Source organism: Myodes glareolus, chromosome 9, assembly GCF_982192425.1.
Source record: "Myodes glareolus chromosome 9, mMyoGla1.1, whole genome shotgun sequence".
NCBI classification, from domain to species: domain Eukaryota; kingdom Metazoa; phylum Chordata; class Mammalia; order Rodentia; family Cricetidae; genus Myodes; species Myodes glareolus.
The window spans coordinates 1,042,160-1,067,288 of record NC_142034.1 but is presented as its reverse complement, the minus strand read 5'-3'; the positions used below and the strand labels follow the sequence as shown (position 1 = coordinate 1,067,288).

The following is a 25,129-nucleotide window of genomic DNA, read 5'->3' as shown; positions in this document are numbered from 1 at the left end:
ACACACACACACACACACACACACACACACACACACACGTTTAAATAGTGTAAACAAACAAGCAAGTCAAGGACAATTTTGGAGACACACAGGGTCTCACTATGTAGTCTTTGCAAGCCTGAAACTTACTATATAGGCCAGCCTAGCTTCAAACTCACAGAGGCCTGCCTGGTTCTCCCTCCTGAATGGTGGGACTAAAGATAGGCACCACCATGGACCGCCCGGTTTCTTTTAAAATTGGGAATGGCTAGGCAGTGTGAGACGTGCCCGTGGTTCTAGCACTGGGGAGGTGGACGGAGGAGTATTAGGAGTTCAAGGCCAGCCTGAGCTACAGCAAAGCAAACAAAACACCAAGAAGGCTTTGTCTGTGAGATGTACAGTCCCTGCCCCATTCCCTTTACCGACCTAAGTTAATACTCATGTGATTCCAATCCAGACTGATGTCACAGCTAGTACCTTTCACTGCGTGCAGCTGGGCCTCACGTTGATAATCGACATGATGACAATGGACAGGTGCTGATAAACAGCGCCAGACGCTGCTTGTAAAACGAAGACACCAGGGGCAGACACCGTCTGAAGCCCAGGCTCCACACAAGATGGAGTAACTTAGAGCAATGCACAGCTGACCTATCTCCTCGAGAAGCCAGCATCTTGACCATTTAGCTGTAGCTTCAATTTAGAATTCACTGTACTGGGGTAAGGAGGGCTGGCAGAAGTGGCCATGCCAAGGACAACTGACAAAGGGGCAGCCATTCTTCGGAAAGTAGGCTGGGTGGGCAAAAGGAGGAAAAAGAAGCATGCTAGCATTTGGACCACAGGACAAGAATAAAAATAAAGATGAGTGTGGTGGCCAGTAGCATGTTAGTACCTAGTGAACCTTTCTGTCTTAATCAGGTTCTTCTTTAAAAATCTCTGTGTGTGCATGTGTATGTGCCCAGTGTCACACCCAGGATTTTGTGCATCTTAAGCAAAGGCTTGACCACTGAGTTATAACCCACCCCTTTCAAAATTTCAGCTATGATCTCATATATAGCTAGGATTCTTTGAACTCAGTATGTTTCGTGGAATCACTTTGAACTCCTGACCCTCCAGCCTCAATCTCTCAAATGCTGAAATTAACATTATCTCGGCACCGGGTGGATTTTCCCAAAGCAATAAGATGATAGGAGTGGGCATAAATACATCCCACGTATTGTTGACAAAGGAGGAAGAAAAAACCAGATAGGCAGTGAACTGTAGGTTAAGGGCGTAACCACACTGATTTTTTAAGTGAACTTTGGCAGGACTGAGAAGTAGCTCAGTAGGTAACATGCTTGCTGTTTAGGCGTGAGGACCCAGATTTTATCCCTAGCACCCAAACTAAGAAACAAACAAACAAAAAAGAGAAAAAAGCAGCTATGTAAAGAAACTACTCAGTGAGTATCTGTAACTTTATTTCCTGGGAGGGAGGGTCCAATGTGGTTGGTTCTCTGGCCTCTGGAAAGAGAGGGGTGGAAGGGGCAAGGATGACCAGGCACACACAGGGGACACATTCATATATGCAGACAAAATATTACTCATACAAATAAAACTAATATATATTTATATATTAATAATATATAATTATATATAATAAATATATGTTTATATTTTTTAAGGATGCCAGATGTGGTGGCATGTTCCTATAATCCCAATTCTGAGAAAGTGGAGACATCTGGGTTCCTGTATAAACCCAACCAACTTGGTGAGCTCAAGACCAACGTGAGACCTTGTTTCAAAATAAGGGGTGGATAGTGATGACCTTCATGTGTACAAGATTATATATGTATATATACACACAGAGAGAGAAAACAATATAGCCTCTCATATCAGCTGGGTTGGGTGGCATGCATAATCCCAATATTTGGGAGATGGAGGCAGGAAGTTCAAGAGTTCCAGGTATTTTCCTAAAACTCCCCCTGTAGCTACTGAGTGCCACATGAACAGGGCAGTAGCTCTTACTCCGAGGACTCTGCTGGGTACCACTGGTCCCTCCTGTTCATTTTGATGGGCATTGGCCTTTCCCTCGTTGCTTTACTCTTGTAAGTTTCTAAGTTTCTTTATAAATAAGTTCTTAAGTCAAACAACAACAAAAAGCCTGACATCTGCACCTCCCCAGCAAGATCAGACCCGTTGTGCCCTCTGCCTCCGGCACACACTCATCTTCTGTGCACACCTTAGACGTAGCCTCGCTGTTCCTGGAATTGAGTTCCGGAGGTGGAAAAAGCAGAAGGAAGTGCGTGTAGTCAGAGTTTGACTCACGAAGTGGAATGAGGACACTTGCAGTTTCTTTTCATCTTCCCTGCGGCCGTGTTAAGCAATGTTGTGAGGAAGAATAAAATGAAGTAGGGAAATATATACTTGGGATCTAGCTGAGGTAAGCTATCAGACCTTTCCTGGAAGTAGGCTGTCAAGTCTTTTCTCAGACTTAGGATGTCCTGCAGAAATTTAAGTTCACTTTCTCCCTGCCTGCACTGTTATCTTCTTGAGAGAGCGTCTCGTGTGTCCCCAAACCGGCCTCAAAATAGTCTCTGTAGGCAAGGATGACCTTGAACCTCTGATCCTCATGCCTCCAACTCCAGTGCTGGTCTTACAGACCTGTGCTGCAGTCTCTGGTTTATGCGATGCTGGAGGGCAAACCCAGAACCTCATGCATGCTAGGCAAGTACTCTATCAACTCAGCTGCATGTCCAGCGCTGAAATTTGAATTGTTTAGTGTCCCTGTTACATGGTTTCCTCATGGACAACCAATTTCCTGAGGACATGGTCACTGTCACTTTTTGTGCTTGTAGTGACTTTGTGCTTGTAGGCAACTTTGTAACTCTTGGTTCTTCTGGCTTTGAGGCAATCTCCAAGTGGCAAGCTCTGAGATTCAGGGGTGTGTCGGACTCCTCCAGACCCGGTGATATGTAATGAGACACAATTCTAGAATTTTTTTTTTTTTGGAGGGTGCAGAGTTTCACTATGCAGTCACAGATAGACCTCACTATACAGACTAGGCTGCTGTGGGATATTTGTACACTGTGAAGATGTATTGCTATGATTGGTATAATAATAGCCAATATCTAGGCAGAGAGGATAGGCAGTATCTCCAGTGGGAGAGAGGAAGAGGAGGAGGAATCTAGGCAAGCCAATTAACACCAGCAAGATGCCAACGAGGTAGTTAGATGTACAGAATGAAAGAAATGTGAAAAGGTACATGGTAAAATATAGATTAATAGATGCAAGTTAATTTGTTATAAGAGCTACTGGAACAAGCCAAGGTAAGGCTGAGCTTTCATAATTAATAGTGCTCCATGTTGTTATTTGTGAGCTGGTGACCAGGAGAAAAATCCAACTGCTCCAGGCTGGCCTAAAAGTCACAGAGACCCACCTGCCTCTGCCTCCTAGTGCCGGAATTAGTGGCGTGTGCCACCATGCTCGGCACAATTCTAGGATTCTGTTCCTCATTCTTACAAAACTTTGGTTTGTGTGTCCCAATCTCTTCCAGAACAGAGAGAGAAAAAGACATCTGTTGGTTCCTGTTTCTTTGGGGCCGTTTTTAAAAAACTTGGTATGTGTTTATGTGTGGGTGTGTGGTGTATATGTGTGTGAAGGCCAGGCATGGACATCTGGTGTCCTTTCTATTCCTCACCTTCAGGGAAGATTTTTTTTGGGGGGTGGGGTTTCGAGATAAGGTTTCTCTGTAGCTTTGGGGCCTGTCCTAGAACTAGCTCTTGTAGACCAGGTTGTCCTCGAACTCACAGAGATCCTCCTGCCTCTGCTTCCAGAGTGCTGGGATTAAAGGCGTGTGCCACCACCGCCCGGCCAGGGAAAAGTTTTAAATGTTACTGCAGCTGAAGCTTTCTTATTTTTAAGATTTATTTTTTTATTATTTTTAATGTGTGTATTTATTATTTTATGCATGTATGCATGCGTCTGTGTATGTGAGTGCCCAGGTACCCAAGGAGACCAGAAAAGGGCACCAGATCCCCTGGGGCTGGAGAAATACAGGTAACTGTGAGCTGCCCATGTGGCTGAGAACTGAACTCAGGTCCTCTGTAAGAGCGTTTTGAGCTCTTGAACCCCTGTGCTGTCTCTCAGGCCTCTTGGCTTTGAGATCCTTTTTCCTTCTGTCTTTTTCCTCTCTCTCCTCCCCTAAAGGTTCTGACATGGCAAAGCAATACAGAACCTCCTCCATCTTGTCTTCTTGCTGAGGCCATGCAGGTTTAGCTAGAGTTTGATCTCCTTGATGGAGACTCCCATGGCAAATTACCCAAGGTCAGGACATTCTAGCTAATTTAGTCTCTATTAAACTGCCTGTTTGTTCATATGAAACCTCTCTACTTAATTGCTTTTAGCTTTTGTTAAAACTGCTAGCTTCAAACTGCTTACTTCTGTAAAGCACCCTCCCCGCTTGCAGCTGCCAAGAGATGCCAGTATGTGGTTTCTGTCTTTCAAAAGCCTGTGTTCTGGACATTTGAGGCCACACCTAGGTCCTGGAATATCTGGTGTGACCCCAACCAGCTGGAATAAAGACTTGCAGTTGACTGTAAACCTTGTCTGAGTGGACTTTTCTGGTGGGCTACTTGTAAAAGTGTATTTCCTTTTTGCATTAGTCAAAGTTTTCTAGAGCAAGAGAGGGAGAAAGGTGGTCTGTGAAGAGATGGTACCCCAGGTAAAGCACTTTCCTTCCAAACACGAGGACCTAAGTTCAAACCCCCAGCACCCATATAAAGCCAGAAATATGATCAAGTGTCTGTACTCTCCATTGTCCTACAGTGAAATGGGAGGTGGTTCCAGAACTCCCAGAAACTTCCTAGCACAAGATACTGGATGTCTCAGGACAAAGAGCACCAAGGATGCAGCTCAACCCGGAAGGCCTGGAAGTTCCCTGTGGTCACAGGTGCTGAATCCAGTCTGACGTCACAGGCGTACCAGCAGCAAAGGGCATGCACAGGAAGAGTGGAGCTTGTGCTTAATAGCTGGCTGGCTTTCCTCTTTGCACTTTTATGCTATCTAGGCCCACAACCTAATGGATGGTGCACCCGGGGCAGGTGTTTCTCCTGAGTTACTGTCCCACGCAGTACCGAATTCGCTGGAACCGCCACCGCAGACACACCCAGAGGTGTGGCTTCACTAATCTCCAGCAAAAGAAGCTATCCACAGACCAAACAGGCAGCCCACAGATCGAGAGAAAAGTCCTTACCAGCTGTACTTCAGACGGGGGGATAAATATTCAGAATTTACAAAGTGTAGGGGACATGAGGTCCACACACTCAGAGGCAGCACTAGAGAAGCCAAAATTGTTAAACACACAGGCGTCTTTTCTTCAACAGAAGAAGTTGACACGGAAGCTGTTCACACGGAAGGCTGTAGTGAATATTGTTTGATAACATGGTCCTCTTTGCTATTCGGTGGAGCCGGCCCATTGCTTCTCATCCGGTAGAACCCATTCTTGTGAAGGAGGTCACAGGCACTTTACAAAAGACATGTACTTTGTAAGGGGGTTGCAATGTAGTCATGCCTTAAACTTTGTTGTGCTCCTTGTCACGAGGACATTTTCCGCAAAGTTTTACCTGTTTAAATATGTAAAAAATAAACTGATTGAAGTCAGGTTCCATGAGCTTGACCCAGTCCAGCTAATGAAATTGTGCCGAACTGAATTTTCTTCTTGACTCTGGTGTTTCATTTCTCTCCTGGCCACAGAACTTGCAGGGACCCCCACGTCTCAGTCAACGTTCTGTTGCTGTGAAGAGACACCATGACCATGGCAACTCTTTTTTTTTTTTCTTTCAAGACAGAGTTTCTCCATGTAGCCCTGACTGTGCTTGAGCCTGCTCTATAGACCAGGCTGGCCTCTAACTCAGAGATCTGCCTGCCTCTGCTTCCTGAATGCTGAGATTAAAGATGTGTGTCACCACCGCCAGGCTGACCACAACTCTCATAAGGAAAAACTAATTGGGGCTGGCTTCCAGTTTAGAGGTTTAGCATTATCAGCACATTGTGTAGGCAGACATGGTGCTAGAGAAGGAGCTGAGAGTTCTACATCCAGATCTGCAGGCAGCAGGAAGAGAGAGAGCCACTGGGCCTGGCTTAGGCTTTTGAAACCTCATACCCCCCCGCCCCCCCAGTGACACACGTCTTCCAACAAAGCCACACCTCCTAGTCCTTTCAAATAGTGCCACGTCCTATGAGCCTACAGGGGCAATTTTTATTCAAACCATCACACCCCCCAACAAAGAATTGCAGAAATTAAACATCAAGGAACCAATTTGTCAGTTAAAATGGACTAATGAAATGGACAATTCCAAAGAAGAAACACAAATGGCCAGTAACTATTTTCTTTCTTTTTTTTTAAGATTTATTTATTTATTATGTATACAACATTCCTTCAATGTCTGCCTACATGCCAGAAGAGGGCACCAGATCTCATTATAGATGGTTGTGAGCCACCATGTGATTGCTGGGAATTGAACTCAGGACCTCTGGAAGAGCAGTCAGTGCTCTTAACCTCTGAGTCATCTCTCCAGCACTAGTTTCTTTTCTTTGTTTTTTTTTTTTTTTCAAAACAAAGTTTCTTTGTGTAACAGTTCTGGCTGTCCTGGAACTCACTCTGTAGACCAGACTGGCCTCAAACTCACAGAGATCTGCCTGCCTCTGCTTCCCAAGTGCTGGGATTAAAAGCGTGCACCACCACTGTCTGGCTGCCAACAACTATTTTTAAAGGTATTCCACATCCTTAGTCACCAAGGAGATGCATATTAAACTCCTTTGAGATACCACCTCTTCCGAGTCAGAATGGCTGCCATCAAGAAACATCACAACAGATGCTTGGGAAGTTGCGGAGGTGTGTTGTGGCGGGGAGGGGGGGTGAGGAGAAGGGCCCTATTACTGGTGGGGGTGTGGATCAATACAATCATTATGCAAATACATCTGGTTGATCCTTTAAAAAATAGAACTACCACACGAGCCAACCACTACACCATTTCAGCGCGTATACCCAAAGGACTCCATCGTCTACCAAAGAGACACTTGCTCGTCCTCTTTTATTGCTGTTCAGTTCACCATAGCGAAGAAGCGGAGCCAGTATAGATGTCAATCAATAGGTGAACAGATAATGAAAATGCGTTGCATGCACAAAGTGGAATATTCTTCAGCTGTAGAGAGGAATGAAGTAATGAAATGTGCAGGAAAATGAATCACCTAGAAAGTACACCGAGGCAGCCCAAATTCAGATAGAAACCAAGTGTTTTCTCTCCTAGGTAGATCCTACCCTACAATGTATACATGCATTGTATACATTGTATACAAACAAGTAGAAGTGTAGGTGTGGCGTGAAACTTGGGAGATCAAGAAAGGGTAATATTGGGTGATGAGCAAGAATAAATGACACCTGACTCATGAGAAAGGATGGGAAACCAAAAATCTCCCCCGGTTTTAACGCAGGAGAAATCTGAGATCATAAAATTGATGCCATAAAGTATTTCTTAACACACTTGGTTAAAAAATACCAAGTCCCTCATGTAGAATTTAGTTACAAGAGTGCTGCCTCCCACACAACTGGAAGATAAGCAGAGACAGGCAAGGCGGGTTAGAGATGTTTGGACTGGAAATTAAGTTTAAGGGAGGCTGAGAAAACTGCTCTTAGCACTTGCTTATCAAGGTTGGCCCCTAATTAGGTACCATTCCTAGGACCAAGGGAACAAAGGTACACACCCCAGAACAGCAAAACCCTAACTTGAAACTGGCAAATTCAAGGAAGTTCCTCTAACCCCACCTTATGGAGGCCACGCAGGGTGATAACCGACATTAAATCCTCGTCTGCCAATAATCTCACTTCTCCTATCAGGAAGAAATAACTGTGCCAGGTGAGTAAGATAACCGCCTAACAGCTATTGAGAACCACACTGGTGTGCTGGTGTAGCTCTGGTTATATCTTTCTGTGCGAATCTCCCACCTGCCCAAGCGACCCACGTCTCTCTTCTCTCTGTTTTCATTATTTAAGGCTTGAAAAAGATTTAAGAATGGCAACGGTGCAGACCAAGGCTGGATCTCCTCTATGCATTAGACAGAACTAGTCCTTGTGTTATTTTCAGAGTGTTTCACTTTATTGATCTCTAAGTGCGAGGAGTGACTTCTCATAGGGAAGACATATTAATTCCAGAACAGTTCTGTCTCTATTCTCTTCTGTGTTGGATCTGTGAATTCAATTTTTGGGGGAATTGACGTAACAAGAACATTTTTTTTTTTTTGCATTCCCAAAGAATCCGACATGTACTATCCCTTTCAGACAGTGATTGTGAAAGTTGGGTTTTGAAAAAATTCCATCGGCCACTTGGGACTAGTCCCTAAGGACTTTTGTCACATTGACTCAGAAAAAACAATTTTTTTTTTAAAAAAAAAATGTTCTCTGGGAAGGGGTTCTGTAAGCCTAAAAACTTTTCCTTCTGTTTCTAGCTTATAGGTTATTCTATTAATATGTAAGTTTTATTGCTATATGTGAAATAGAATATAGGTTTTGATAAAATAAAAAGCCAACGATCCAGCTTTACATGAGTTAAAGTTCCTGAAAGGGGAAGGCGACTCCTCAGGCTGCTGTAGGTGACAGGGTGTAGGTGTAGGTGTCTCCATCTCCATAGACACTGACACTAGGAGGAAGGCTGGTGTTTCCTGGTATTTCTTGCTCGAATGTAAAGCTGGGGACCCACCCACCCGGGGAACTCTTCTCTTCTCCATGCCCTCATCTCTGACTCCACACAGTATCTTCCTGTATCATTTCCTTTGGAGAGAAGCAGCCCACCAGAATGGCTTCAGAGGTCACACCTTCTGCTTGAATGCAGGACAGCGGGCTGGCAGGAAGGAAGAAGGGGAAGGCAGGGGCAGAGGCCGCACGCGCATGAGTGCATAGTTGAGTGCTTCTACAAACGAGCACGATCTTCCCTTTATTATGACTTTTTCCTTTAGCAGGATATTTACAAAATATAAATAATGGAAAATTTAAAATCAGCTGTAGCCATGCCCCCAAGGGAATTTTCAAGCCTTTTGCTATGTTAGGTTCTCTGAGGTTTAAATGCACAGTGGATCCACACAGTGAGGTACGGGCAGCTCTTTTCTCCTCTGCATACCCTGAGTGAGTTACTGGTTCTCTGAGATGCAGGCGGGTGTCACTGATGTCTATGGCTCTATCCTCTCTCTTTTCTGCCATCAAGCATGTGAGGAGCAGCCTCAGTCTAGGCTGTGGCCCCTCTCTCTCTGCCTGTGGGCTCGGGCACAGGCCTTTAGACCCCGGAGACAGAAGGCAGAGCTCCTGGATCGGGGTCTCCTTTCTCTGCAGACAGAGGAATGAAGTTAACTTATCTCCAGGTTCAGCTACTGCCACACCCAGAAGTCTCTGGCTGGGATGATGTCCTCATCAGCACGGTGCAGGTCTCCAGAGAGTTAGCCCCTGCTTGTCCTGGGCCCTCTGAGCTCACGTCCCTGATAGACCATCTTCGTGGAAAATTGAGTCTTTCTTTTGATAATGTATGAAAGTCGTCATCACTCCTGACGTGGTGACACAAGGCCTCTAGGGAGGGCCGCAGGAGGCAGCTTCCCTGCCAGGAGCTGGAGCTCAAGATGTGGCAATGGTAGGCCAGTCCCTCAGCCCTGGGTTTTTTTGGAGGACTTTTGGGATAGTAGAAAGCTAAAACACATAGTTCTACCCCACTTATAGGGGCCTGCCTTCAGACCCCAGCTGTTTCAGCCCCTGAGGGGAGCATTGAGACCCGAGGGTAGCCCTAAGCCCTGAGGGGAGCGCTGTGTCCATTGTCTGGGTGCCCAGCAGGCAGGCAGTGTAGTGGCATTTCATTTGTATTTTAATAAATAAAACTTGCCTGAAGTTCAGAGAGTAAAACAGCCCCACAGAACAGGCAGTGATGACTCACACCTTTAATTTCAGTAGCCTGCCATAGAAACCAGGCAGTGCATGCCTTTAATCCCAGTGGTACACATCTTTAATCCCAGCCCTAGAGAAGATTATAAAATGGGAGGAGACAGCTCTCAGATTGAGTTTCCTTCTGAGATTTCTAGAGGCAGGATTGTCATTTTTGAACTGAGGTAGAGGTAAGAGTCAGTGACCGATTGTTTTGCTTTTCTGATCTTCAGGTTGAACTGCAATTTCTTTCTCTGAATCATTATTAATCATGCATCAGTGGAGGATCCAGTACTTCTCAGGCTGCCTCAGAGAACCACGCCTGCAAGGGGGCAAGTCTCCTAAGGGCTTTTCTTTGACAGTACCCATATACATGTATGTTCTTATATCTCGCTGCCTTCTTAGATGCCTCTATGCTATTGACATGAGTTTCTCCCAACTCTAGTTGGGGTTTAATTATCAGACCTTGACTGGGGACTGAGTGGGATCCCAAAGCAGGGAGAATTACTTGGCCATGCCCATTGAACCAAGGAGTCCGCCCATCCCCTAACCCAAGCATCACTAGATCGCCTCTCCCCAAAGTCTAGATGTGGCACCCACTCCATGAAGGTGGCACTGGCTGAGGACTAGTATTGGTTTCTCTCTCAGTGGTCCAACTGCTGAAAGCCTTCTGTGTCTTCTCTCGCACGACCCTGGTCGTCAGAGCCAGACTCGGCACAGAGAGGGCCAACTGAGTCATCCTGTCCTGCTGGCTGTCTGCCTCCCCTTCCCAGAACTATCCTGGAATCCATGTGCTGGTCCTTGGAGACAGGACATGACAGCAAGTTAACAGACAGCCAGACCTCAGTCCCTAGGCACCTAGGCAATGGGTCATGTCCCCAAGATGCTACTCTTTCTGGGAGGAAGGAAGAGTTTAAGAGGCATCTCAGAGCTAGCCTTGTTCTGCTGCTGCCGGGGACAAGGGGTTGAGGAGAGCCCAGGTGCCCCCACTGCCTGCTCTCAGTTCCAGTTGGGATTTTGTCAAGTGCTCAAGGACTCTCAGGGACAGTGCCTTGCTCATCATCACTTCCAGGCTGGATTGCTGTTAGTCCTCCACCACCAGGCAGGATGAGGAGGTTTCTAGAACAGCGGAACCAGGGGCCAGGGGCGTCCTGAGGAGTGTCTCCCCAGAGCAACAAACCCGGCTGGTGCTCTCCAGGGGTCAGAGCAGAGGGTCGTAGGAATCCAGGTACCACATCCAGCGTTTCAGCTTCCACCAGTGTCTGTAAGCCAGCTTTCCTAAGTGCCTGTTAAACCATACCTCTAGCCCTAGCACTCAGCAGTCTGGGACATGAGGAGACTGGGATATGGAGACCCCCATCTTAAAAACTCAAAAATACTAACAACAACCAAGGATGAAAAGCAGAGGCTGATAAGATGGCTCCAGTGGCAAAAGCACTTGCCACCAAGCCAGAAGGCTCAAGATCGAACTCAGGGACCCACACTATGGAAGGAAAGAATTAACTCTGACCTGCACACACACATGCACACGTACACAGGCACACCTAAATAAATAATAAATAAATAGAACATATGTTATGTGTCTACCTCCACTTCTGTGCACGTGTGTGTGTCTATGTGAGTGCACACCACATGTATTCACATGCCCAAGAAGGCTGCAAGAAGGCATCAGATCCCCTGGAGCTGGAGTTAAAAGTGACTGTGGGCTGATCGGCATGGGTGCTGGCGAAGGAACCTGGGTCCTTCGGAAGAACACTGAGTACTCTTACCAGCTGACTCCTCGCTCCAGTTCCGAATATAGCAACTTTCTCCTTAAAAATAACAAGAAAACAAGTAAAACAGACCACATTCCAAACCTGTCTCCTCTAAGCATTCTACATCAGAAGCCAGCGGGTGGTCCGTTTTCTAGCATGCCTGGCAACTTCTGCAAGGCCAGGTGCTATCACCTACTTTCTGCCCAAACTCCATCAAGAGGCTCTCTTTGCTCACATCAAGATAAAGACTGCCCTGCATCTCTTCTCTATCTTTGCAGTGTTTGAAAACTGCTCAGACATCTCACCTAAATGCTCAGCTGAGCGGAGAGTCTGAGGTAAGAATGAGATTCTTGGCTGCAAGGTAACCTAACAGCCCAATGCTGCTCACATTCCTTTGGCCGGCTCACGAACAGGCATGGGGGACCACGTCTAGTCGATTGGGGCAGGAAGTTAGCCTTTTTGGAGGCCCATAAGACTGGAGATGGGCCATGGTCAAAAAGGCCCTTCAAGTAATCTCACTGGAGAATTGAGTCATGTGAGAGGGGAGCAAGGTTACCATGGGTGTGGGGTGGGCAGCCGAGTTCCTGTTCTTTCTTTTAGGAACTGTCGGTAATAGCCCACCATTTCCTTGCAGGCTTCCTGTAAGGCAAGCTCAGAGCCCTTTTCCTAGAAGTGTTGAATTAGTCCCGTCATCAGATTCTTTCATCCATTGTGTCTTGAGGGTTCCATTTCATGACCTGTATACAAGGAATTGCAGGACCGTTCCAGGAGCCAGGGCTGGGCTGATGGATGTCCACAGCCTACCCCTTTAAATTAAGAGTGGGGAATATTGGTGTGAGCTCTGTCTAAGGGTGATGTTCTGGGAGTACAGGCCACAGGTAGGAGCATAGGTCGTTTGGGGAGAGTACCACGTCACCACTCAGGTCCTTGTTGGCTGGTCTGAGCCAGCTTGCTCAGGAGTTGGGCCAGGGAGATGTCATACTGATAAGATAAACCTCCCCATAGGTCCCTGTGCGGGGTGCCCCAGGCTGCCATGAGGCTCTGCCTTGGGAACAATGTCTACAGAGAGCCACATGTAGCTAGCGAGTAGTGGGACCCTGTTTAACAAGGTCAGCATTCCTGTGATAACCATAGATGCTGGACACAGGGTAGAGAGCTCTGGCTAACACTCCCAGGGAACCCAAGGGCTGTTCTGGAAGACATTACCTCTACTCAGCCTCAGGGCACCCTCACAAGTACAGCCCGGCAGCCCACATTCCCAGGGGCTTAGTGTCAATTGAGACAGTTCCATTGCAACTGCTTCGTGCTAGCTCACAAACCCCACTCCTCCTGGGAACCTGGGTACATGGGAGATGGTCTGTTTTAGGGCAAGAGAAAAATTCAAACTAACTGTCACTCCGCACCAGGCTAGGACTTGAGAAAGTTAGACCCTTGAGTTGGGGGGTGGGGTACAACGGGAGCAGAGCTTCCGGTGTCTCCAGCCTATCTCTTTGGCCACACCCGCCTCCTAAAGGAAGGGGCACCCTCTAGCATGTGCCCCGTGAGTGCCTGGAGTCTCCTCATTAAGGTTTAATCAGGCACTTTGTTCTCATGATGGACATTGATAGCTTTGGGAACTGGAAGGTCTTAACTGCAGCACACTCCCGCCACTGGTGATGGGATGTCAGGAACCACTTTGGACGACGTTTGAAAAGCTGGAGTTTCTAAAATCCCATGTTGCTTTTCTCTGCTTTGGTGCCCCTTGGCTCAGGTCACCCAGATGCCGAGGTTCCATTTGTCTCTGCTGTGCTGCAGTCTGAGCAAGACTGGACCCTCCAGAGTTCTCTCCTCTCTGAACCAGATCCCCACCTATCTTTATTCCCTGGGGCCCCTGGTTTTTCCTTCCTGGGTCACTGGCCTCAGGGAAGCCAAATCACCTTAAACTCCAGTAACCGAGGCTGGGCTGCCCACTACCTGGTCATAAGCAAGACATTTGCTTCTGCCGGGTGCTAGTGGTGGTGCACGCCTTTAATCCCAGCACTCGGGAGGCAGAAGCAGGAGGATCTCTGTGAGGTGGAGGCCAGCCTGGTCTACAGAGCAAGTTCCAGGACAGGCAGGACTGTTTCACAGAGAAACCCTGTCTCGAGAAGCCATAAAGGATAAAAGAAAAGACATTTGTTCCCTTTAAAATGTGTTTAATGGGGGATGAAGAGATGGTTTAACAGTTAATAGTATATGCTGTTCTCGCAGAGGCCCCTGGTTCACTTCCCAGAACCGTTCACATCTCTCTCTCTCTCTCTCTCTCTCTCTCTCTCTCTCTCTCTCTCTCTCTCTTTCTCTCTCTCTCTCTCTTCCTTTTTGGGTAGCTCACAACTTTAACATGTGAGGCTGCAAAGCTCTGTAGCCAAGTCCCCACCATGAACCTGGTAGAATGCATTTCTACCAACCTCGGTTGAGGTCCCACAGACAATCTTTACACCCAAATTAATAAAACTCATTGGCTTTCATAGGAACACTACTTATTAACTCAGAAAAAGTGGTTTTAGGGAGCTGTGGAAATGGTTAAATGGGTAATATGTTTGCCATGAGTGTGAGGTCTAGGGTTTGAATACTCAGTACCCACACATGACATGGGCAGCTCGGCTGCAATCCAATGTTTGAGAGGCAAACATGGGATCCCTGAGGTCAACTGGCTAGCTAAATAAAGCCAAACTGGGGAGTTCTGGGTTAGTAAAAAACCCAGCCTCAGTGAAAAAAAATGGACAGTGATTTTCAAAAAGACACCAGACATTAACCTCTGTCCTGTACACACGCCTGCGTGCATCCCCCCACCACACACACATTACACACACATACACATATACACACACACATACACACACATACACACACACCACACACACACACACACACCACATACACACCACACACACGCATCCCCCACACACCACACACACTACACACACCACACACACACATACACACACACCACACACACATTACACACACATACACACCACACACACGCATCCCCACACATACACACACACACACCACACACACTACACACACCACACACACACCACACACACGCATCCCCCACACATACACACACACACACCACACACACTACACACAAATAAATATTTAAACAAACAGAAATCCAAGGCTGGTGGCTCCTGAGGAACAGCACCCAGCCTCCAGCTTGTGTTCCTGTGCCCTGTGTGCGTCTGAGCCAACAGCAACAACAAATGAGGCTCCACAATTCATGTGAAGTAGCGAAGAGGCAGGGATCAAAGGAAACTTGAGGAGGTCGGATCTCCCATCCCACATCTAAGGTCAAGAAGTAATTAATTGGCCAGAGAGGAGGGCAGGCAGGAAGTAAAGGGACGGAGGATCTGGGGTCGGTGGCAGAGCATTCCAGAGCCAGTGCTATGTGCTTGTCACCAGTAGCGATCTCAGCTGTGCCTGAGAGGCCAGGGCCACTGTCCACGGGGACTTGTGTGCAGAACTCTGACAAGAGCCTGTGGGGAGATGATTGCTCTTGACAAATCCCTGGGTCTTTGTACATATCGGTGTATTATTATGCCAGCGTGCATTGTACAGCCAACGGGGTATGGACTAGCGTGTGCAAGTCATGTGAATGACGAAAAAGGGAATGCGTGTGTGTGCCTGTGTGCAATGGGCACCGTGGCCGTCACGCGGACTCCCCTCATCAGGAAGAAAGGCCTGGAGGTTTGGTGTGACACCCAAAGAAATAAAATGTCTTTGGCCGTCCCTGAGGGAAAGGTGCACATAACCCACATCCGCCTTCTCTGAGAATGATACATTGGGGGAATTCTGCGCTGAACTATGGGAGTGCAGGCCTTGGAGCCAGCTCTGGGTGAAGGCTGCTCCTCAGAGTCACTACCCAGAGCTTCCTCCTAACAGTAGGTGAGGAGGCTGGATGTGACCTCAGGAAGGCCACTGAAAAAACAGGAGGAAGGTCCAGGTCTGCTGCCTCCTGGCCACCTGCCCAGAAGAACAAAATGCATAAGAAAGGGCACAGTGCAAACGCCCTACACAATGGGAATCCCTTCTCGGGGTGTATATGCTTATCAGGGGCAATTAATTGCTGTTTGTCTCACATGAAACCAGGATAGTTCTAGCTTTGCAACTGGCCAGAGGAACATTTTTTTGTTTTTCTTTTACTAACTCAGACTAGCCTGGGACTTGCTATGTAGTCCAGGTTGGGCTTGAACATATAGCAGACCTCCTGCCTTCGCCTCCTAAGTGATGGGATTATTGGCAGGATTATTGGAAGGATGTCACTGTGGTCAGCAGGTCTATCTTTTCTCCTGATTGGTAAACTTGCTAATTCTGCTTCATCCTGACTAGTACTGAAATTCTTTTCTTCAGTGTGGTCCAGAATCTGAGGATGTAACTCAGTGGTTTCGTAGCCTACATGAGGTCGTAGGTTTTTTTTTTTTTTGTTTGGTTGGTTTGGTTTTGCTTTTTGTTTTTCTCTGTAGACCAGGCTGGCCTCAACTCACAGAGCTCTGCCTGCTTCTGCCTCCCGAGTGCTGGGATTAAAGGCGTGTTTTTGGTGTGGGATTCCCTCATATGAGTCACTGGTCAGAGAGTCACACGACATTGCTCTTGGTTACATGCCAGAACAAGATGTTAAAGACACAGCAGGCTTTGTTTGTTGGACATACAAACATCAAGTTGTAACTGATCTGCATGCTTCCTCCCTCCCGCCTGGCTTTCGGAGTGCTGGAAGGTGCTGTAACAGGCTGCTGGGAGAGAGAAATCAGCAACAGTGTTTTTTTAAATAACTTTTTTTATTGTTTGTATTGAACTGCATATTTCTCTCCATTTCTCTCCCTTCCTCTCTCCTCCCATTCAACCCTCTTCCATGGTCCCCATGCTCCCAATTTACTCAGGAGATCTTGTCTTTTTATACTTCCCGTGTAGATTAGATTCATGCATATCTCTCTTAGTGTCCTCATTATTGTCTAGGTTCTCTGGGATTGTGATTTGTAGGCTGTTTTTTTTCTTTGTTTTATGTCTAAAAGCCACTTAGGAGTGAGTTCATATGATATTTGTCTTTCTGGGTCTGGGTTACCTCACTCAATATGATGTTTCCTCCATCCATTTGCCCATAAATTTTAAAATGTCATTTTTTCTGCTGTGTAGTACTCCATTATGTAAATGTATCACAGTTTTCTTATCCATTCTTAGGTTGAGGGGCATTTAGGTTATTTTCAGGTTGTGGCTATGACAAACAATGCTGCTATGAACATAGTTGAGCACATGTCCTTGTGGTACAATTGAGCATACTTTGGGTATATATCCAAAAGTGGTATTGCTGGGTCCTGAGGTAGGTTGTTTCCTAATTTTTTGAGAAATTGCCATACTGGTATCCAAAGGAGCTGTATCAGTTTGCACTTCCACAAGCAATGGAGGAGTGTTTTCTTTACCCCACATCCTCTCCAGCATAAGTTGTCATCAGTGTTTTTGATCTTGGCCATTCTTACAGGTGTAAAATGGAATCTCAGAGTTGTTTTGATTTGCATTTCTCTGATGACTAAGGATGTTGAACATTTCCTTAAGTGTCTTTCAGCCATTTTAGATTTCTCTGTGAGAGTTCTCTGTTTCGGTCTGTACTCAATTTTTTATTATTGGATTATTTATTCTTTTGATGACCAATTTCTTGAGTTCTTTGTATATTTTGGAGTTCAGACCTCTGTCTGATGTGGGGTTAGTGAAGATCTTTTCCCATTCTGTAGGCTGTCATTTTATCTTATTGACTGTGTCCTTTGCTTTACAGAAGCTTTTTAGTTTCAGGAGGTTCCATTTATTAATTGTTTCTCTCAGTGTCTGTACTGCTGGGGTTATATTGAGGAAGTGGCTCCCTGTGCCAATGTGTTCAAGTGTACTTCCCACTTTCTCTTCTATAAGGTTCAGTGTAGCTGGCTTTATGTTGAGGTCTTTGATCCATTTGTATTTGAGTTTTGTGATAGATATGGGTCTATTTTCATTCTTTTATGTGCTGATATTCAGTTATGCCAGCACCACTTGTTAAATATGCTTTCTTTTTTCCATTTTATATTTTTTGCTTTTTGCCAAAAATCAGGTGTTTGTAGGTGTGGGGATTGGTATCCAGGTCTTTGATTCGGTTCCATTGGTCCTCCTGTCTGTTCTTATGCCAATACCAGGCTGTTTCCAGTTCTGTAGCTCTGTAGTAGAGTTTGAAGTCAGGGATTATGATGCCTCCAGAAGTTCCTTTATTGTACAGGGTTGTTTTGGCTATCCTGGGTTTTTGACTTTTCCATATGAAGTTGAGTACCATTATTTCAAGGTGTGTGAAGAATTTTGCTGGGCATTGCATTGAACCTGTAGATTGCTTTTGGTAAGATTGCCATTTTTACCATGTTAATTCTGCTTACCCAAGAATATGGATGATCTTTCCATTTTCTGGTGTCTTCTTAAATTTCTTTCTTCAAAGATTTAAAGTTTTGTCATACAGGTCTTCCACTTGTTTGGTTAGAGTTATTCTGAGATATTTTATGCTATTTGTGGCTATTGTGAAGGGTGATGTTTCTCTGATTTTATTCTTAGCCCATTAATCATCTGTGTACAGGAGGGCTACTGATTTTTTTGAGTTAATCTTGTATCCTGCTACGTTACTGAAAGTGTTTATGAGTTGTAGAAGTTCCTTGGTAGAATTTTTGAGGTCATTTTTGCAAACTATCATATCATCAGCAAATAGAGTTTGACTTCTTCTTTTCTGATTTGTATCCCATTGATCTCCTTTTGTTGTCTTATTGCTCTAGCTAGAACCTCAAGAACTATATTGAATAGGATGGATGGAGTGGACAACCTTGTCTTGTTCCTGATTTCAGTAGGATCACTGGGAGTTTCTCCCCATTTAGTTTGATATTGACTGTTGGCTTGCTGTATATTGCCTTTATTATGTTTAGGAATGTTCCTTGTATCCCTGCTCTCTCCAAGACCTTTATCATGAAGGGATGTTGTATTTTGTTGAAGGCTTTTTCAGCATTTAATGAGATGATCATGTGATTTTTATTTTTCAACTTGTTTATATGGTGGATTATATTGACATATTTTTGTATGTTGAACCATCCCTGCATCTCTGGAATGAAGCTGACTTGACCATGGTGTATGGTTTTCTGATGTGTTCTTACTCCTGCAGAGGTCTCTCTGTCTCTGGCCTGCTCCCTCAGCAGTGGCTCCCTTGTACCCACTCCTGTGGAAGTCATTGCCTTGGGCCAGCAACAGTTTTATGTAATGTACCTTGCAGGGTACAGCACAGACCTGCCAATAAATATGTACCCAGTGATACAATGGTGGTATGGCTGTTAAGGAGGTAGTCTGCTGCTTTCTGGCTGGATTTGAGGTACATTCCACAGGAGACAATTCATGCCTAGTGTCATAACCTGGTCAAAAGTCTATGGCAGGGGAGGGGAGGTCATCGACTCCATGGAGGTATCTACCACTGCTGTTTTGCTAAATGTACATGTTTTCTAATGTCCTTTAAGATATTTATGGTTATATCAATAGAGTGTTGTTTTCAGCCTTGGTCCAAGAAGCTTCACATTGCAGTGGTCAGAGGGCTGGGAATGAATGACTGCTGTGGGCTCTGTCTTAAACAGGACATCAATGCCACCTCCTCAAAGGCTCAGAACCATTGCAGATGAGGGTGTGGGAAGATTTTAAGAGCCAGAGGATGGGGAGGAGTGCAATGAAGAGCTGTCTTTTGGATGTGACAAGACTGTTGGGGGAGCGACCCATGAGTATAATAGATCCCTCCCAGAGGAGCCATTGACAGTTAGTGGTGAATGGGGGGAAGGTAATTTTCTTCAGTGGTATAGTCTTTGGTAAGTTCTCCACACTCCAGTAAAAAAACCAACAAAACAAAACAATCCTACCTGTGCTCATGTAAGCATCTCTAATTAACAAACAAGAGACAGGAAAAAAAGAGGCAGCGTGTTTGGAAGAAGGAGGGGTTCAGCATTAAGTGGGAAGGAATAAGAGAGGGTAAATTGACCCAAACACACACACACACACACACACACACACACACACACACACACACACAAATGTTGTCAGAGATTTTTAAAACAATCTTCACTGTGGTAAAATATAGCAAAGCAATTATGTTTTTGTTTTTCAAGGCAGGGTTTCTCTGTGTAGCCCTGGTTGTCCTCGAACTCAGTCTGTAGAACAGGTTGCCCTTGAACTCAGATCTGCCTGCCTCTGCCTCCTGAGTACTGGGATTAAAGGTGTGCACCATCACCTCCCAACTGAGAAAGTATATAATTTTATTAAATCAGCTTGTGGTTTTTGCTTTCATTCTAATTTGTGTTAGATTCATCAGTGAGTTGAAATCCACTTGGAATATGCCAGTAGGCATGAACTTAGTGTTTTCTTTAAACTTTTGTAGTTAATGGGTCATTGCAAATGAAAGTTGTGAATATTGGGATTTTCCTCTTGGCCTCATGTGGCAGTTCCTAGAATTTTTATATGCTCTCATTCCTTTTCATGAATAAATAACACTTTCCAAAAACAATTTTCTTAAAAATTTGTAACATAGAACACAAGGTGCTGCTCACATTTTAAAACAGCCTACCCAAGCCCTCTAAAGTATATTTTCCTTTCTTGCTTTATAAATAAACTTCTTTATAAATAAACTGTGAAAGAAAACCATGTGCGGTAGCACATATTTTTAACACCAACACTTGGGAGGCAGAGGCAGGAGGCTCTCTATGATTTGGAAGCCAACATGGTCTACACACAGAGGGTCTGACAAACCAGGGTTACACAGTGAGACCCAATAAAAAAAAAGGAACTGTGTGAGAAAATAAACACTCTGTCGCATCTGTCATTTCTATGTAGAAGATCCTAAGGTGTAGTAGCTGTGCTACCCCAAGGACATCCATAGTATGTTACCAGTCAGAGTTGGAGTTGACTAGTCCTTAGCATAGTGAGAGGCTTCTAAGTGCCTCCAGTTTCTGTATCTTCTCTTGCTCCAAAGCCAGACCCTAGAACTAAAACAGAGACCCAACCTCCAGTGCATGTACAGAGGTCAACACAACACATGCCTCAAGACTTTTCTCCATCTCTGTCTTCCCAAATGCAAACACCCCCACTGCTGGTGTGAACTATTGAACGGGTATATTCTTTGTCTGTCATTAAGCCAATGCCTTCATAAACACACATACACATACACACACATGCACACACACACACACACATGCATATATACACATGTGCATGTATACACATGCACACAGACACACATACACACACATGTAGTAGGGAGGAGGCCACTTGTTCCTCCCAGCTGCCCTACTAGCTTAGACCCAAAATAATGACACAGAAACTATATTATTTAAAAACATTGCTTGGCCTATTAGCGCTAACTTTTTATTAACTCTTATAACTTATATTAGCCTATTATTCTTGTCTATATTAGCCATGTGGCTCGGTACCTTATTCGGCAAGGCAGTCACATCTTGCTTCCCTGTGGCTGAGTCACAATTGCAGACTGTGTTTTTTCCCAGAATTCTCCTGTTCTCATTGCCCTGCCTCTACTTCCTGCCTGGTTGTACCGCCTATACTTCCTGCCTGGCTATTGACCAATCAGCATTTTATTAAAATACAATTGAGAGGGTACAAACCATTGTCCCACAGCACTTCCTTTCCCTCCTTTCTTTTAAAACAAGAACTCTGAATCTAATCTCCTTTGTTTAGCTTTTCTCCTGACTATTATCCATAAGAACTTGTAATCACCATTCTAAACAGAGGAAAATATCCATAGACCACAAATTGGCACCCATGTGGCCAACAAAATCCACGTAAAACCTGAGAAGGCTTGAAAAGTAATTCTAGACAAAAAAATATAGTGTTTAACATGGCTTCTTGCTGTTTGCTGGTGGCTCCTTTAAGAGAGGTTTTCCTGATGCAGAAGCAGCCTCTAAAAGCCATGCCATTTTAAAATGCCAACTTTCTGGGCCCTGCCAGCACAAACTCTGACTCTTTCAGGCAGGAGGTCCAGCTACAGAGCATTTGGATGGGGTTTGTGAGCAGACTGCTGCAGCTTGCTTAAAGGCAGTGTGGGCTGGCTGTGTGCCTGGAAGTGGGGTGGTGGTCGCAGCTCAGAGGTGCAAGTGGCTCCACCATGCTGGATTGGGTGGGTCAAGCAGACAGTACCATATTTGACTTAGTAATGCTGCAGCTTAAGTTTTAAGAAGCACTTAGCATTTTAAAAAGCACTCCAGGACAGTAAAGAATTACAGATATGCAATAAATCCAGATGAGTCATAGTGTTGAATAAGTGTACGCAGGCTTGGAAGAGAGAAGAAAAAGAGTTTAGAGAGTCATAAAATAGAGTTAATGCTTTAAAAAAAAGGGTAAAGTCTTTAAAGAGACAGAGTACAGAGTCATAAATTAAAAAGAGTAAAGAAAAAATAAGCAACATAAAAATGAAAAATTCACAGAATCTGGATTATGTATATTATTGTGGTATCTTTGAATTTTTGACTGTGAATGAGCTAAGTGCAGAGAGACATTTCACTGTATGGGCCACTAAGCTAAACTAGCATGTATATTATAAAGGTACCATGACTTCCAAATTTGGGTCTAAGGATATGTTGCTTTTGAAAAGAGGTTCTTCTCTTGTTTCCACAGATGATGAGAACCTGTGGATTGCTTCCAGACTGGTGTGCTTAGATGGAATAAGACCCCATGAAAGATCGCTGTGAACACCCTTAAAAATTACTTTGCCCAACTGCTGACTGAGGTGAACCTAGCACATAGAATATACCATGAAAGACCTGATTAACAGTGTTACCAAACAGCAAGAAGCAGTATGGACAGAACTATGCCCATATTCCCAAATATTGTTTATAAATGTTCTTTTCAATTTAAAGGGGGATATGTTATAGAGATTTGCATTGGCATGGATCCTGGTTTATTGATACAAATTTAAGGTTATTCTTGTTACATGTATATTTCTGCTCTTGATTAAGGTATTGTGATTGGGTAGTTCATTTAAAAATGTAATGTATAACTAAGAAATACAGGTTAATTGATAGTCATCTATAATAGTCAAGCTTGTAGTCATGTTAGTTAGACTTTTTGGATGTATTTCAGATGGACAGGTATTCCTCAAATCTTTCAAAGACTACAGATTATGGCATTTAAAATGTTTTAAGAAGTTAGGACTTTTTATGACAATGAGACACATTTGTTCCTGGAAGCATGAATCTACTTCAAGAGGAAAATGGGCATCGAAGAGGCTTTTTATAGAGTTTGCTAGCCATTTGGCTAAGAAACTGCTCTTGACTGGACTGCTTAACTGGACAACGGAGCACAGAGAACTAACTGTTGAATTTGCCTAAAGGTGAGATGATCCTTCAGGGTTTCTGCTTCATGAAAGAGTCTGCCAGACATTCTGCAGGACAGAAGAAGTGACTGACAAACTACCAATATAGGTGGAACTGTCTTTGAAATTTCCTGCTTTATGAAAGAGTCTGCTGGATACTATGGGTCAGTAGGCTGAAGATGGATGCCCCAACAGTACAGAAGAACTTTGAGTGACTTTCGAGCAGAGTGATGTCTCTGTCAATTCTAGAGTTTTGGAAGTTGTTCACAGTACACTTCCTGTTTACTTAGGTAATATTATATCCTTCTGGAGTCTTTGATGGAGCTGAAGAATTTATAGTTATAATTTTCCTTAGTTATGGTAAAAATAAAATAGATATAAATATTGTAACTGTAATTCTTGCTTGATACTTGTTTTGTTATATGTAATTTTACTATGTTAAAGTTAAAACCTTCCTTTTTATTTAAACAGAAAGGGGGAAATGATTTGGGAGGTCCTTCTGTCTATGTGTTGCTTTTATTGGTTAATGAATAAAGAAACTGCATTGGCCTGTTGATATGGCAGAGCTTAGGTAGGCAGGGAAAACTGGACTGAATGCTGGGAGAAGGAAGGCAGAGTCAGAGAGATGCCATGGGCTGCTGCCAGGGTCAGATATGCCAAAACTTTGCTGGTAAGCCACTGTTACATGGACATACACAGATAAATGGAGATGGGTTAAACTAAGATGTAAGAGTTAGCCAATAAGAAACTAGAGCTAATGGGCCAAGCAGTGATTTAACTAATACAGTTTCTGTGTGCAGATTTCTGTTCTGGGTGGCGAGGACAAACAAGCGGCTCCTTGCATCATACACAGCCTAAGGAACAGACAGACGGTAATAATGGATGAAGTTGGCTCTATAGTAAAAGTCAGCTTGGAGGCTGAACTGACAAGAAACCGGTATTCATGCAAGGCAATGCTTTCCCCCATACTGTGGCCAGTGTTGCCATTCCAGGGGATCAGAAAGAAGTATAAATATTAAACAGTAGGACATGGAGGGGCATAAAATCCCCACTCTGAGTCCAGCTTTCAAACATTTGAAAGGTGTTTTCGGGGGATTCCACTGTGACTCCACCTGAGTCATTATTAGGCAGCGTCCAGTGTCCCTTCTTCCTTGCCTGTTGGCAGAAGCTACTTGTTTGTTTCCTGGCCACCCAAACCTGAAACAATCATTCAGAAACTGTATTAATTACAACACTGCTTGACTTATTAGCTTATGCATAGCATAATTCTAGTCAGCTCTTACATCTTAAATTAACCCATTTTTATTAATCTGTGCATCATCACGTAGCTGTGGTTTATCAGGTCAAGTTCCGGTATCTGTATCCTACAGCAGAGGCTATGTGGTGACTCACTGACTTCACCTACTTTTCCCTCTATGATTGCTTGGAATTCCTGTCTTACTCTATTCTGCCCTGGGATAGGTCCAGACAGCTTCTTTATTCATTAACCAAACACATTCACAGCATACAGAGGGGAATCCCACATTACCTCCCCTTTTCCGTCTAAATAAAAAGGAAGGTTTTAACTTTAACATAGTAAAATTACATATAACAAAACAAGTATCAAGAATTACAGTTACACTATTTATATCTACTTTATCTTTTATCATAACTAAGGAAACTATAATTAAAACTCTCTATTCTTCAACTGCATCAAAGACTGCAAAAGGATATACCTAAGTAAACAGGAAGTGCATTGTAAGCAACTTTCAAAACTCTAGAATTGATAGAGATATCTTGCTGTCTGGACAGTCACCCAAAGTTCTTCTGCAACATAGGAGCATCTATCTTCAGCCCACAGGCCCATAGTATCCAGTAGACTTTTCCACGAAGAAGGAAACTTCTAGGACAGTTCTGCCTATATTGACAGTTTGTCAGTCACTTTCTTCTGTGTCCTGCAGAATGTGTGGTAGAATCTTTTATGAAGCAGAAACCCTGAAGGATGGTCTCACCTTTAGGCAACTTTAGTAGTCATTTTTCTGTGGGTCCAGTTCATACAGCATAACATCAAACAGTCCAGGCAAGAGCAGTTCCTTTCCCAAATGGCTAACAAAC

The 25,129-nt window shown here is 44.4% G+C and overlaps 1 long non-coding RNA gene across 1 annotated transcript; it reads left to right on the top strand.

Moving 5' to 3' along the window:
• The first annotated feature begins 1,318 nt into the window (after positions 1-1,318).
• On the top strand, positions 1,319-5,626 carry LOC146893714 (uncharacterized). Its single transcript, XR_015002992.2, has 3 exons — positions 1,319-1,415; positions 1,638-1,723; positions 4,780-5,626. It is a non-coding gene; the product is annotated as an uncharacterized LOC146893714 (long non-coding RNA).
• The last annotated feature ends 19,503 nt before the right edge of the window (positions 5,627-25,129 follow it).